A 12,795-nucleotide genomic window follows, 5' to 3' on the forward strand; every position below is an offset into this window, starting at 1 on the left:
AAAACACACAGAGTAAGCTTTGAAATCTTTGTAAGCCATAAGAAAATAATCATTTCACTAATATCTATAAACCAATATCACTAAACTGAAATTATCAAATCTGAATCTCATATACATTTATTGTACTGATAAACCGTAATTTATACATATTTCTATCCCATGCTTAGCACATTTTATGGATGATTTTTCCTTAAAATTGGTGAATTCGATGCTCTTAATGCCTTAGTTTCATATTTTATACATAGGTGAGCATAGGAGAGTGAAAGGAACGAGAAATGGGCCAAAAACGGAGAAAATGGGCCAACGTACGAAATCAACATGGCCTGGACCTCCTCACATGGCCGTGTCAATTTGGCAGAATCAAAGCACGACTCACACGAGTGGACCACACACCCATGCCTATTTAACAGGCTTGACCATGGCCTGAAGTAATCGCACACGAGCGTGTCCCTGTCGAGCCCAAATTGAGTCCAATTCGGAAAAGGCCAATTTTGAGGGTTCTTAGGCATTCTAAAGCCTATAAATACACCCTAGAGGATGAGGAAAAGGCCCACAAAGGAGGAAGCAGGGAACTGCTCAAGGAAAACTGATTAATCCATCTCAGAAGCCAGATTCATCATTAAGACTGAAGATCTCCCCTCAATTTCCCTTCAGGAGTTTTGTGTTTTTCTTTATGTTTTGTATTCATTATTCTTCTAAGATGTTTACCTTTTCAGTTATGAACTAAAACCCCTAAATACCTAAGGGGGATGAAACCTAAGACGGATCTTGTTATTATTATCTGAATTGTATGATAAATATTTGACTTGTTCTTAATTATGTGTTTTTAATTCTTGTTTTGATATTCCAGTATATTGATTCAAGTTAAGCTCTTATTCAGAGGAGAAATAGACCCTGTCTAAGAGTAAATTTGTCATAATTAAGTGGAGTTGGTTGCACGCCTAGAGATAGGGTGACAAGATTTTGCCAGATTAGGGTGAAACCTAATAAGGGGATCCATAGATCAAGCTAATGCAACCCTAGGGCATTAATTAGAAAGAGATTTCAATTATTCAAACTAGGGTTAGACGTTGTTAATCTCGAGAGAGATAATAATATAACTTAGGGATCTCTACGGAACAAGTTGAATGAATAAATTGTCCGATTCAGAGTCAAATAATAAGTGAAGTCTACGTGGATTTTTCCTTAGGTATTGTCTTAATCGATCGAGTTTTCCAAAAAGTATTTTCCCCAAATTTCTTTTCTGTGATTTCTTAGTTTAGTTAATTAGTTAGATAAACAAAACCCTTTTATTTTTTTAGGCTAGATAATAAAAAGAAAGTTAATACTAGTACTTTTAGTTCATTTGGGTTCGATAATTCGGTCTTGCTAAAGCTATACTACTGTTCGATAGGTACACTTGCCTTCATCGTGATAATAGTTAGTTTCAAGAACGATTCATTATAAATATTTAAAACCTGTCACGAATATTACGCGTATCAAGTTTTTGTTGTCATTGCTGGGGAACTAAGATATTAGGAACACTCAATTTTTATTACTTTAGCCATTTACTTTTACTGGAATTTAATTTTTATTCTAATTTTTATTACTAATTCTTCTTTTTCCCTTTTTTTGGCAGGTTCTTATAGTTTATGACTAGAAGAAACCCATCAGGACCATTACTTTTTGACAGTAAGATCGATCGCACAGTTCACAGAAACCAAAGAGAAATAAGGCGAAGCTTAAGATACATAGAGAATGAGTAAGGGTGTAACACCCCGTACCCGAGACCGTTGCCGGAGTCGGACACGAGGGGTTAACAGACTTAATTCACTTATTTTCCCAGTCCATTTTAAAAATTTCCAGAAAAGCTGACTAACTGCGTCACTGTCACCTTAAAAATCATATCTTGAGTTCCAAAACTCGAAAATCAGTTTTGTAAATTTTCCCTGAAACTAGACTCATATATCCATCTAAAATTTCTTTTCTAGAATTTTTGGTCGGGCCAATTAGTACAGTTTATTAGTTAAAGTCTCCCCTGTTACAGGGTTCGACTGCTCTGACCTTCATGCATTACGACTTATATATCTCCCTGTACAGGGCTTCAATACTTATTCCGTTTCTTTCTAATGAAACTAGACTCGAAAAGGAATCTATAAATATATGGAATGCCTTCTATTTATCTCTGGTTAATTTATAATGAATTTCCAAAGTCAGATCAGGGGATCTAGAAATCGCTCTGGCCCTGTCCCATGCAAACTTAAATATCTCTTAAAATACGACTCATATGACCATTTCGTTTCTTCCATATGAAAGTAGATTCATCAAGGTTCGATTATATAATTTATTCACTAATTAATTCCATTCCTAATATTTTTAGTGATTTTTCAAATTCACACCACTGCTGCTGTCAGCATCTGCCTTTAAGGTAGACTTTACCTATTACATAGTTTCCATGATTTAACCAACCCTTTAGCATATATAGCACAGAGTATGATCATGATTAACCATTCCAATGGCCAATCATTGCCAAGCATATCCACACCCCTCAATGACCATATACATACAAAATGATTATAACATTATGCTCAAAATATATATAAGCCATTTTCGCATGGCTATCCAAATTCGTACAATACCGAAAGGTACATGACCAACATAAAAAAGGGTAGTCCTATACATGCCATTTCAGAGTTCAACCAAAAGTGTACCAAAGGGGCTTTGATAGTGTGGGTGACTTCGACTTTGACACTCCCGAGTCCGATAGTGATTTAACCAAAATCTATAAAACAGAGATTCAAAGAACGGAGTAAGCATTTAATGCTTAGTAAGTTTTGAGCAATGAAATTAGGCTCAACTGAAGTATAGCATTCATATAACTAAACGGATAATTTCACATACACATATATTCTCAAAAATCAGTCCTACTTCACATTTCCAACCCTTATATTCATACATAAGGGATCAACTTAACCAAAAACCGGAAGCTCCTTAATCGACTGAGCGAATACTATTTAAGAGGAATCAATTAATCCAATGCATGTACAACACATACCTTGTTGTTGAGTTTTTACGAGCGTATTAATTGAAATTATTACAGCAGATCGCTTATTCCCAAACTCAAGTAATCTTCGGGATTTAGCCGGATATAACTACTTGCACAAGGCCTTCGGGTCTTAGCCCGGATATAGTCACTAGCATAAATGCCTTCGGGACTTAGCCCGGATATAGTCGCTAGCACAAATGCCTTCGGGTCTTAGCCCGGATATAGCAACTCGCACGAATGCCTTCGGATCTTAGTCCGGTTATAGTCACCTAGCACAAAAGCCTTCGGGACTTAGCCCGGATATCATTCGAATAACCATGCACATATATCAATAAATCATGACACATCCATATTTCATTTTCATTACCAAAGCTCAAACACAAAACACTTATCACACTTACAAATTTCGGCTCAATAGCCACATACAAAGGGCATGATTTTGATTTACTTAAGACATAATCTAATCGAATCATAATCTAAGCTCCATTACTCAAAACTTACCTCGGATGTTGTCGAACAATTTCATGGCTATTCGATCACTTTTTCCTTTCCCTTATCCAACTTTGGTCCTCTAAGCTCTTGAGCTAATTCAAACAAATTTAACTTATTAAAGTCTCATTATGCTAGCTTATGGCCGAACATGACAATGAATTTGATGGGTCATATGGCCACCTTTAGTTCAAATACAAAATGGTCATAGGCATTTTTAATCACATTGAGCAATTTAGTACAATTAATCAAACATTTCCTCATGTGCACCTTTATGACCAAATACACACATCATTAACCTAATATCAATTAACTAAGCACTTAACAAATTCTCCTTGAGCCGATTGTCTAAGTCAAGATAGGATCATCATTATGCTTACCTATAGCCGAATGTACAACATCAATCTATGCATTCATTCGTGTGGCTGAACATGCATGTCTATGTTGAGGCCAATTGCATACTTAATACATTCTACAAGTATGGTCACTTGTATTGACCAAATACCATTTTGTTTCAAGTTCAAAACTTGGCTAATACACATATATGCACTATTAAAGCATCCTCTCCATTCCATCAATTCAACACATGCATTACTCATTAATATACAAAATTATATTCGGCCTTAGCACACCTCTTGCTGGCCGAATTTTTCTCCATCTAGCAACATTTTATGTACTATGCCGAACCAAAAAGATCAAACACCTAGCTTAATCATTTCCAAAACACTTAACCGGCCTTGGACCAAGACTTTAAACAAAGTCTATGTTCGGCTATCACACATATGGGCATTATTAGTTCAAAGTTTTAACAAGATTAATTTCTTTGATCTTAACCTAAATGACAACCCCCATTGTTCCTTTAGATTTAGCATGAAACAAACACTAACCAAGAAAACAACACCCATGGCCGAGTATCATCTTCATCACATAGCAAGATTTAAACTATGGGCTAGGTAGAACTCAAACTAACATAAAAAATATGCATGAATCTCATGGAACAACATCAAACTTACCTTAACCTAGCTACAAGCATGGCCGAATCTCTTCAACATTTCCTCCTTTCTTTCCTTTTGAATTTCGGTCAAGAAGAATGAAAAAGGATGGACATTTTTTTTCTTTGTTTTCATCATTTTCCTTTTTCCATTTCTTTATTACTAGCTTTTTATTTTATTGTTTCCTACATACCACATTAGCACACCATGCTTAAAATATGCTATGCCCCATAGCATGGCCGGCCACTAGCTCAAATATTGGGCAATTTGACATGCAAACCCACCATTTCTATAACATGCATTAATAGGCCACTTTACATTTGCCTAGCACATTTCTAAATTTTCTCACATAAGTCCTATTTACTAAAATTCACCTACACTTAAACAAAATTCAAATATAAAATTTTCACACATGCATATATACATATAATAAGCATCAAATATGACAGCTAATTATTTTTATGACTCGGTTTTGTGGCCCCGAAACCACTTCCCGACTAGGGTCACATTAGGGCTGTCACAAAGAGGACAATATTCAAACCACAAATGATGGATGGCTGAAAACCAAGAAAATCCGCTACCTCTTGCAATTGCTGTTAATCAAAATCCTACTCCGCGTACTATGTATGATTATGCTAAACCTAATTTAACAGGAACTAAGTCAAGTATAGTTAGACCTGCTATTGCTACAAATAATTTTGACCTGAAACCTAACACAATTCAAATGATACAACAATTTGTTCAGTTTGATGGTTTGCGGACGAGGATCCCAACGCTTACTTGGCAAATTTCCTAGAATTTTGCGATACCTTTAAAATTAATGGCATTTCTAATGACACAATTCGCCTTCGGTTGTTTCCCTTTTTATTAAGGAATAAGGCTAAACAATGGTTGAACTCGTTACCACGAGGGTCAATCACTACTTGGGAACAAATGACTGAAAAATTTTTATTAAAATATTTTCCACCGGCTAAAACAGCCAAATTACATAATGATATCTCTTCTTTTATGCAGATGGATTTAGAAACACTCTAGATGTATGGGAGAGATACAAGGACCTTTTAAGAAAGTTCCCTCACCATGGGTTACCGCTTTGGCTATAGGTTCAACGTTTCATAACGGCCTGAATCCTTCGACTCGGCCGATGTTTTCAACCTTGACGCGGTTACTATACTATCTAACCAAGTAGAACTCTTAAATAAAGAAGAGGAGGTAAAACCCGAAAGCAAATAAAGAAGAGGAGGTAAAACCCAAAAGCAATGACAATCTAATGCCGAAGGAATATAAACCACCAATTCCATACCTAGAAAAGTTGAAGAAAGACCGCATGGATGCACAATTTGGTAAATTCCTTGAACTTTTTAAACAACTACATATTAACTTACCTTTTGTTGAAGCTATATCGCAGATGCCTATATACGCAAAGTTTTTAAAGGAGCTCTTAACAAACAAAAGGAAGTTTGAAGACTTATCTACAGTGGAACTTAACGAGGAATGCTCGGATATACTCCAAAATGAACTGCCAACCAAACTAAAAGATCTAGGAAGTTTTACTATACCCTGCTTAATTGGTAGTTTTAACATTGATAAGGCACTAGCTGATTTAGGTGCTAGCATTAATTTGATGCCATATAAACTGTTTAAACAACTTGGTCTTGGGGAACCTAAGCCCACTAGGATGAGTATTCAACTAGCTAATAGATCTATTAAATATCCTAGGGGTATTATAGAGGACATACTTGTAAAAGTAGATAAATTTATATTCCCCGTTGACTTCACTGTGATTGATATGGACGAAGATGTTGAAGTGCCTTTAATCTTAGGGCGTCCATTTTTAGCCACTGCTAGGGCTGTTATTGATGTGGGTGATGGTAAAATGGTACTTAGAGTAGGTGACGAAGAAATCATTTTTAAAATTCATGATGCCCTGAGATTTTCTAGGTAATAGGATGACTCATGTTATTTTATTGACTCTATTGATCATGATGCTCAAGACTCTTTTCAGGAAATCATACATAAGGACACGTTGGAACTGTGCCATGCTCAAGGAGAGGAGATAGATGACGATGATTCCGAGACAGGTAAAATAAAAGCTAAACTGAAATTCAATTAATCTTTCCAAAGATAAGGAGAATATGAGGACATTAAAGGGAACGATGATTTTAAGCAAAACCCTCTATTGAAGAACCTCCCAAACTGGAACTCAAACAATTACCAAATCACTTGGGATACGCATTCCTTGAAAATAATTCTACATTACCAGTTATTATTGTGTCAAACTTGCAACCCAAGGAGAAAGAGGAATTAATCCAAGTATTAAAAGAACATAAAAAGGCCATAGCTTGGAAAATTTCCGACATTAAAGGGATCAGCCTTTCTTTTTGCACCCATAAAATCTTAATGGAAGATGAATATGAACCATGTGTGCAAGCTCAAAGATGACTGAACCCCAACATGAAGGAATTTGTTAAAGCTGAGGTAATTAAACTTCTAGATGCTGGAATTATTTTTCCTATTTCTGACAGTTCTTGGGTAAGTCCAGTGCAGGTTGTTCCTAACAAAGGAGGCATAACTGTGGTAGCCAATGAAAAGAACGAACTAATTCCAACTAGGACAATCACAGGTTGGAGAGTTTGCATTGACTATAGGAAGCTAAATGATGCCATGAGAAAAGATCACTTCCCCTTGCCATTCATTGACCAAATGTTGGAAAGACTATCAGGGCAGATGTACTACTGCTTCTTAGATGGACTATCAGAGCATAACTTAGGGATCTCTACGGAACAAGTTGAATGAATAAATCGTCTGATTCAAAATAACAAGTGAAGTCTAGGTGGATTTGTCCTTAGGTATTGTCTTAATCGATCGAGTTTTCCAAAAAGTATTTTCCCTAAATTTCTTTTCTATGGTTTTTTAGTTTAGTTAATTAGTTAGATAAACAAAACCCTTTTATTTTTTTTAGGCTAGATAATAAAAAGAAAGTTAATACTTGTACTTTTAGTTCCTTTGGGTTCGATAATCCGGTCTTGCTAAAGCTATACTACTGTTCGATAGGTACACTTGCCTTCATCGTGATAATAGTTAGTTTCAAGAATGATTCATTATAAATATTTAAAACCTGTCACGAATATCATGTATCATGTACTCATAAATTCATATAACCACATTAAATAACTCCGCTTATCTTATTTATCAATGAACATATAACCATGCTTTCAAATTTGAATAACAACCATTAACTCAATCATATAAGTCAAGCTCGCACATATTCAATAGATCGCCAATCAACTATGTTCATTATTGCAAATCATACATAAGATTATATCAATTTCTTTATAAACACTTCTAAACTTGAACATCCATAATTCCTTTATTCATATAAACCAAATTTGCATATATGAACCATATAATCAACTCAACCATTTTAATTTCATTAACTGTTCAATTTTTTGAACCAAGAAATCATACATCTGAGCCATATTTCATATTTCATATATCTCATGTCCAAAACATAAAACCACAATTTCATATAACAAGCATATATAACACATCATTCCTTTATATACATTCATATCATTCGTTGTCATATATTTCACATACAATCATATGATATATACTCACCTTTCATTTTTGAATTTCATAACAAATCACACGTACCTGAATCGGATACAATTTCACATGGTTATTTATTTCTTGGAATGCTCATTGAACTGTTCGGAATCAATAAGGATACTCAGATAACTCATCAGCTCGAACAATACCAACATCCCAGTCGTGGTCTTACATGTAATCGAATATCGATGCCACTGTCCCTGACAGGGTCTTACACAAAATTATATACGATGCCAATGTCCCAGACATGGTCTTACACGTAAATCACAAACCGATGCCAACGTCCCAGATGTGGTCTTACACGATAACACATATTAGAATCCTATGTCATAACATATGTATCCTAACTATTCCTATGGTTTGTACGGGGCTTTTCAGACATTGTTACATTATCAGAACTTTTTCAATTTCACCTATTCGAATAATCCATGATCGGAACAAATTCTCCAAAGCTCGATTCAATTCAGCATAACATATATATATATATTTCTTTACAACTTAATTCAACACATATAATGCACATACATTTAAATTTAACAACATTTATTTACTTATGAACTTACCTCGTACTAACACGAACTGACCGAAACGACTATTCGATAATTTTTTACTTTCCCTGATCCAAATCCGATTTTCTCATTTCTTGATCTAATTCAATACAAATTCAACTTATTTAATCATATATTCAATCAAATTCATCTAAAAACACATAAATGGTCTAATTACACTTTTGCCCCTGACATTTTACATTCTTCGTAATTTAGTCATTATTTCACAAAACACAAAAATATTCAAAATTTGACCACACCCATGCTTGGCTGAATTCACCTTGGGTCTCTAGCAGCCAATTAATTCAATTTATTTCACATTTTGACCCCTCAATTTACAAATTTCTCAATTTAGCCCTTAATACACATTTTTATCAAAAATCACTTAATTAAACATAATAATCTATCAACAAAGGTTTATTTTTCATCATCAAAAAACAAATTCATCACATTATCAACAATGAAAAATCTCAAATTCATCATCAATTCCGAAAATTAAAGCATGGGCTAGCTAATTTGCGAAGCAACGATCTCAAAAACGTAAAAATTACTAAAAATTGGGTCAAAATAGACTTACAATTGCTCCCCCAAAGTGCCAAACTATTTTGAGCATTCAAACCCTATTTTTCATTGTGATATTCGGTCATTTAATGAAGAAGATGAACCAAAAATTGATTTTGGTTTAATTTATTAAGCATTAATTAAATAATTACTAAAATAACCTTAAAATAACACCAAAATCATCCATTTAATGGCCATTACCCCATCAACCATAATAGTGGCATATTTCCATTTTAAGGACTTAGCAATTAATAAACCATAGCAATTTAGTGCTTCAACAATTAGATTGCCACTTTTGCATTTTACACGATTAAGTCCTTTTTTTGTAAATTGAGCACACAAACGATAAAATTTTCATACGAAACTTTCACACATATAAATTCACATACTTTAAGCATAGAATATAATATTAAAATATTTTTCTTACTCGGATTCGTGGTCCCAAAACTACTGTTTCGACTAGGGTCTAAATCGGGCTGTTACAGGCTTACCCAATCTGAACCCATGTTTGGTGTCCTAGTGGACTTCCCCGTGTTTTCTATCCTGGCAGAGTACCCTGTGTTTACTATCCCGGTAAACTACCCCGTGTTTACTACCTCGGGTCTACTATCCCAATGGACTCTCTATTGGTTACCATAGCCGCGCTATGTTCTTACACTTTATAGCTTTCTTGAAGTGTCGCCCCGAAGAGCCTTACCGTCATCGCGGTGTTTCCCCATAGAGCCTGCTGACCACTGTCGCGATGTTTCTCTATAGAACCTAAATATCGTCATCACGATGTCACCTCAAAAGACCAATCGATATCATTCCTTTTCACATTTTACCTTGATGCTCGAACACCGAAGTGTCTCTTCCCCTCCCCTCAGAAGGCTCGGAGCTTCCATATCATGGTTTGTACTAAGCAACCCCATATGGCGGTATCGTAACTATTCATCTGCACATTCCTCCATTTTTTTCATTCCTATACCTTGATCCTTGAACACGACAGTGTCCCCTTCACAAGGCCCGAAGCTTTGCACATCATAGTTTGCACTCAACAACACCATATGACGGTATCTAATAGAAACTCCCATTCCCTAAATCCTAGCTACATCATCCTGCATACTTTTCCCTTTATGCCCCAAATTTCATAAACACGCAAGCTCGATCATGTAATTTATCATTTAACATTCATCAAGCACATTAGCTAATCATCAACAATCAACCATTAATGGCGTCAATCATCTAGCAAGAGTTCACACAGTTGTTGTATAAACATAACCTACTCTTTCACCTAGCACTCACAAATTATGAACTCAAGCCATCTCAGTACATTACCAATCATGAGATGATTGTAACAACATACTTATTTTACCTCGTTTATTAATATAAGGCATAGCCATTATTATTTCAGTTTGTTTTTTGTGTATATAAATAAACTATTTTATAATAATGTCTTGAAAATAATATGATTATTCTTAAAAGGTCCTTAGTCGAGTATTATTGTGGGCTTGGACAACAATAATGCATTAAAACTAATGTGTACTTGATTGATGACAAAGTGTTGTCATTGACATGAGATGTCAAAATCAATACATAAGTATATGTGTTAGAGAACAACATATTAGATTGACCCACTATGAGTATGTTTCTTGGATTATTATGTAGTAGTCATAACATTACTCATAGTGATTACTATGTATACGATCCTTAAACTTGAGATCATCATTATCCAACATTGTGAGTCGTATATTTTGATACTGTCAAATGTCCACAATAATTGGTTGTTCTATAAAAGTTGATGTTGGATATACCACAATCTATGTAGTGGGATATGGTTGATCAATAATAAAATTTGTCTCTCTTACATAATGGGAGCAATATCCTAGGCCACTTGATTAAGTAGACTAGAAATTTATGGCCATGCTCGAATAAGTTGATATGAGATATTATACTTGCTTTTCATAGTCTACTCAGGACATCAAAAAACATTAGATGGACTATGCAAGTGTTACTATTCCATGATTTGTGTCCATTCTAGATAAAAAGGACAAAAGGATTTAATACATGAAGGGTTAATCACAGACAGGTTATGTCGAATCATGACTTCTTGTAACTTAGGTAGCAATGATGCATTGCTAGATGCCATTCATTGTTTGTAATATTAGAAACATTCTAGTATTACCCCTAACGTTACAAGAACCTACAGGGTCACACCCTATGGTTGAAACAAACGGAATCTAAACATAGTTGGTATTGTGTTTAGCTATCAAATGAATTAAATTGATTATAGAATTAATTTAATTGGGTAGTTAAATATCGAACAAATTATGTGTGCAGGTATGTTGTACACATAATGAAAAGTATGGCTAAATTAATATATGAACTTGATTCGTATAAAATTTAACTAAAAGTAATTTACTAAAATCCTTCTTGTAATTATTGTAATTATAATTTAGGATCGAATATTATTATAATTATTGTAATTGTAATTTTTGGTCAAACGTTATTATAATTATGGTAATTATAATTATTATATTTCGTTAATTATTATGATTTGATTTATATAAAAATATTAATTATTCCCGAATTAGGAAATGTAGGATTTTTTAAAAAAAAAACTAATATACCATAAATAAGGTATGTGTGAGGTCTAGCAGTCGTTAAAAGGTTTTTCTCTCTCTGAAAAAGTTTTAAAGAGTGCTTACCATTCGATGTCACACCGGATGGATTACGTAGAGGCCGAAACATTTCGTAGTGGCTTGGAATCAACATAAAATTGTTTAATATATTTCTTTAATTTTTTACACGATTAAAGGTAATTGTTCATACTCTTTTCACCCTGAGTTGTTCCTTACACATGGATCTCTGGATGTGATCGCTGGACTTAGTTTTTCGCTATGCCATGGGGTGTGCCGATGATCCAACATTTTCAATGTGGTTCATGTAAGAAACATAATGACACTTTATCACCCAAAAAGAAGATACAAAACTCACCTCGCTTCCTTTTTCCTTAACAACTTAGCTTGTTCGAATGCCAAAGCCTCCCTTATCCTAACAGCTAAGCATGACAACCAATTATTGATTAACTTAATGGTGGTAAGCCCTTAGAAACCCATAAGCTTTAAATTTTACAAAATCTTTGAGAGTCCTTACTTTATTCCTTCCTCTAATCCATGAGTACAGAGGGATAGGAAGCTTACCATTTTTCCCGATTTCTCCACCTCCAGACCACAATTCATACAACAACTACAACATGAAGAGGATCCTTCAGCTACATCTTCTTCTTTTTCATAGCGACTGAAGATGATGATGCTATGAAGAGAAAAAATTTGTAAACAGAATTGTGAAAATTCTGTCTTGACACATACACATATATATATACTCCTTCGGCACGATCTTCACCGACCGTCATAATCATTCATCCTTAGTCATTTTGTCTCCCATTATGGAACCAACTATTTCCATCCTAACCGAACTAGAATTGAGATCCAACTAATCGCAATTCAATCGTTAAAATCTATGAATCTCCTAGCGGAGTCCAACAATTTTCCAATCCTTTCAATTTAATCCTAACTATTTGTAAATT

The 12,795-nt window shown here is 34.5% G+C and overlaps 1 non-coding gene across 1 annotated transcript; it reads right to left on the reverse strand.

Moving 5' to 3' along the window:
- Positions 1–5,488: 5,488 nt before the first annotated feature.
- On the reverse strand, positions 5,489–5,593 carry LOC128279599 (small nucleolar RNA R71). The gene has a single exon (XR_008269800.1). It is a non-coding gene; the product is annotated as a small nucleolar RNA R71 (small nucleolar RNA).
- Between the last annotated feature and the right edge of the window lie 7,202 nt (positions 5,594–12,795).

Source organism: Gossypium arboreum, chromosome 8 (genome assembly GCF_025698485.1).
Source record: "Gossypium arboreum isolate Shixiya-1 chromosome 8, ASM2569848v2, whole genome shotgun sequence".
In the NCBI taxonomy this organism is placed as follows: domain Eukaryota; kingdom Viridiplantae; phylum Streptophyta; class Magnoliopsida; order Malvales; family Malvaceae; genus Gossypium; species Gossypium arboreum.